Raw genomic sequence first — 3,684 nt, forward strand, 5'->3', positions numbered from 1 at the left:
GAAAGGGTTGAAAGTTGATGATTTGGCCTTGAATAGTGCATACTGAACGCAAAAATAGTCTGGAGTTGTAATAAGTTTAAAAAATGAAGTGTCGGTGTAACAGATGAGTTTTTTCGTCCGAAACCCTCATACTTCGAAAGAGATTGTCTAGTTTGTACACGAAGTGCATCCAGTTTTCGCCGTAACCCTCTCTACTATTTTGCACATGCTATGTGGGTGAAATGATGATACCATGCCAGGATTCAACCTTTTCAGAGTTCATTTTGTAGTGCTTTTCAATTTCACGGTCATTTAGCTCTAAAAAAATCAGTAAATGGATGAAAAATAGCAAATGATGCCAGAAAGGGTTGAAAGTTGATGACGTTGCCTTGAATCATGCATACTGAACGCAAAAAAGTCTGGAGTTGTAATAAATTTAAAAACAATGAAGTGTCATTGTAACAGATGTGTTTTTTCGTCCGAAACACTGATACTTCGAAAGAGATTGTCTAGTTTGTACACGAAGTGCATCCAGTTTTTGCTGTAACCCTCTCTACATTTTTGCACATGCTATGTGTGTGAAATGGTGATACCATGCCAAGTTTCAACCTTTTCAAAGTTCATTTTGTAGTGCTTTTCAATTTCATGGTCATTTAGCTCTCACAACAAATCAGTAAATGCATGAACAATAGCAAATGATGCCAGAAACGGTTGAAAGTTGATGACGTGGCCTTGAATGGTGCATACTGAACGCAAAAAAGTCCGGAGTTGTAATAAGTTTAAAAAAATGAAGTGTCGGTGTAACAAATGAGTTTTTTCGTCCGAACCCCAGATACTTCGAAAGAGATTGTCCAGTTTGTACACGAAGTGCTTCCAGTTTTTTACATAACCCTCTCTATTTTTTTGCACATGCTATGTGGGTGAAATCATGACACCATGCCAAGTTTAAACCTTTTTCACAGTTCATTTTGTAGTGTTTTTCAATTTCACAGTAATTTAGCTCTCAAAACAAATCAGTAAATGAATGAAAATATCAAATGATGCCAGAAAGGGTTGAAAGTTGATGACGTGGCCTTGAATGCTGCATACTGAATGCAAAAAAGTACAGAGTTGTAACTAATTTTAAAAAATGAAGTGCCGATGTAACAGATGAATTTTTTCGTCCGAAACCCTGATACTTCGAAAGAGATTGTCCAGTTTGTACACGAAGTGCATCCAGTTTTTGTCGTAACCCTCTCTACTTTTTTGCACATGCTATGTGGGTGAAATGATGATACCATGCCAAGTTTCAGCCTTTTCCGAGTTCATTTTGTAGTACTTTTCAATTTCACGGTCAATCAGCTCTAAAAACACATTAGTAAATGAATGAAAATAGCAAATGATGCCAGAAAGGGTTGAAAGTTGATGACATTGCCTTGAGTCGTGAATACAGAACGCAAAAAAGTCTAGAGATGTAATAAATTTTAAAAAATGAAGTGTCGTTGTAACAGATGTGTTTTTTCGTCCGAAACCCTGATACTTCGAAAGAGATTGTCCAGTTTGTACACGAAGTGCGTCCAGTTTTTGCCGTAACCCTCTCTACTTTTTTGCACATGCTATGTGGGTGAAATGATGATACCATGCCAAGTTTCATCCTTTTCAGAGTTCATTTTGTAGTGCTTTTCAATTTCACAGTCATTTAGCTCTCAAAACAAATCAGTAAATGAATGAAAAATAGCAAATGATTTCAGAAAGGGTTGAAAGTTGATGACGTGGCCTTGAATGCTGCATACTGAATGCAAAACAGTACGGAGTTGTAATAAATTTAAAAAAATGAAGTGTCGGTGTAACAGATAAGTTTTTTCGTCCGAAACCCTGATACTTCGAAAGAGATTGTCCAGTTTGTACACGAAGTGCATCCAGTATTCCCCGTAACCCAGTTTACTTTTTTGCACATGCTATGTGGGCGAAATGATGATACCATGCCAAGTTTCAAACTTTTCAAAGTTCATTTTGTACTGCTTTTCAATTTCATGGTCATTTAGCTCTCACAACAAATCAGTAGATGCATGAAAAATAGCAAATGATCCCAGAAAGGGTTGAAAGTTGATGATTTGGCCTTGAATGGTGCATACTGAACGCAAAAGAAGTCCGGAGTTGTAATAAGTTTAAAAAATGAAGTGTCGGTGTAACAGATGAGTTTTTTCGTCCGAAACCCTCATACTTCGAAAGAGATTGTCTAGTTTGTAACAGATGAGTTGTAATAAGTTTAAAAAAATGAAGTGTCGGTGTAACAAATGAGTTTTTTCGTCCGAACCCCAGATACTTCGACAGAGATTGTCCAGTTTGTACACGAAGTGCTTCCAGTTTTTTCCATAACCCTCTCTATTTTTTTGCAGATGCTATGTGGGTGAAATCATGACACCATGCCAAGTTTAAACATTTTTCACAGTTCATTTTGTAGTGTTTTTCAATTTCACAGTAATTTAGCTCTCAAAACAAATCAGTAAATGAATGAAAATATCAAATGATGCCAGAAAGGGTTGAAAGTTGATGACGTGGCCTTGAATGCTGCATACTGAATGCAAAAAAGTACGGAGTTGTAATAAATTTTAAAAAATGAAGTGCCGATGTAACAGATGATTTTTTTCGTCCGAAACCTTGATACTTCGAAAGAGATTGTCCAGTTTGTACACGAAGTGCATCCAGTTTTTGTCGTAACCCTCTCTACTTTTTTGCACATGCTATGTGGGTGAAATGATGATACCATGCCAAGTTTCAACCTTTTCCGAGTTCATTTTGTAGTGCTTTTCAATTTCACGGCCATTCAGCTCTAAAAACACATTAGTAAATGAATGAAAATAGCAAATGATGCCAGAAAGGGTTGAAAGTTGATGACATTGCCTTGAGTCGTGAATACAGAACGCAAAAAAGTCTAGAGATGTAATAAATTTTAAAAAATGAAGTGTCGTTGTAACAGATGTGTTTTTTCATCTGAAACCCTGATACTTCGAAAGAGATTGTCCAGTTTGTACACGAAGTGCGTCCAGTTTTTGCCGTAACCCTCTCTACTTTTTTTGCACATGCTAAGTTTCATCCTTTTCAGAGTTTCATCCTTTTCAGAGTTCATTTTGTAGTGCTTTTCAATTTCATAGTCATTTAGCTCTCAAAACAAATCAGTAAATGAATGAAAAATAGCAAATGATGCCAGAAAGGGTTGAAAGTTGATGAGGTGGCCTTGAATGCTGCATACTGAATGCAAAACAGTACGGAGTTGTAATAAATTTAAAAAAATGAAGTGTCGGTGTAACAGATAAGTTTTTTCGTCCGAAACCCTGATACTTCGAAAGAGATTGTCCAGTTTGTACACGAAGTGTATCCAGTATTCCCCGTAACCCTGTTTACTTTTTTGCACATGCTATGTGGGCGAAATGATGATACCATGCCAAGTTTCAACCTTTTCAAAGTTCATTTTGTAGTGCTTTTCAATTTCATGGTCATTTAGCTCTCACAACAAATCAGTAGATGCATGAAAAATAGCAAATGATCCCAGAAAGGGTTGAAAGTTGATGATTTGGCCTTGAATGGTGCATACTGAACGCAAAAGAAGTCCGGAGTTGTAATAAGTTTAAAAAATGAAGTGTCGGTGTAACAGATGAGTTTTTTCGTCCGAAACCCTCATACTTCGAAAGAGATTGTCTAGTTTGTACACGAAGTGCATCCAGT

Source organism: Triticum dicoccoides, chromosome 6A (genome assembly GCF_002162155.2).
Source record: "Triticum dicoccoides isolate Atlit2015 ecotype Zavitan chromosome 6A, WEW_v2.0, whole genome shotgun sequence".
Lineage (NCBI taxonomy): Eukaryota > Viridiplantae > Streptophyta > Magnoliopsida > Poales > Poaceae > Triticum > Triticum dicoccoides.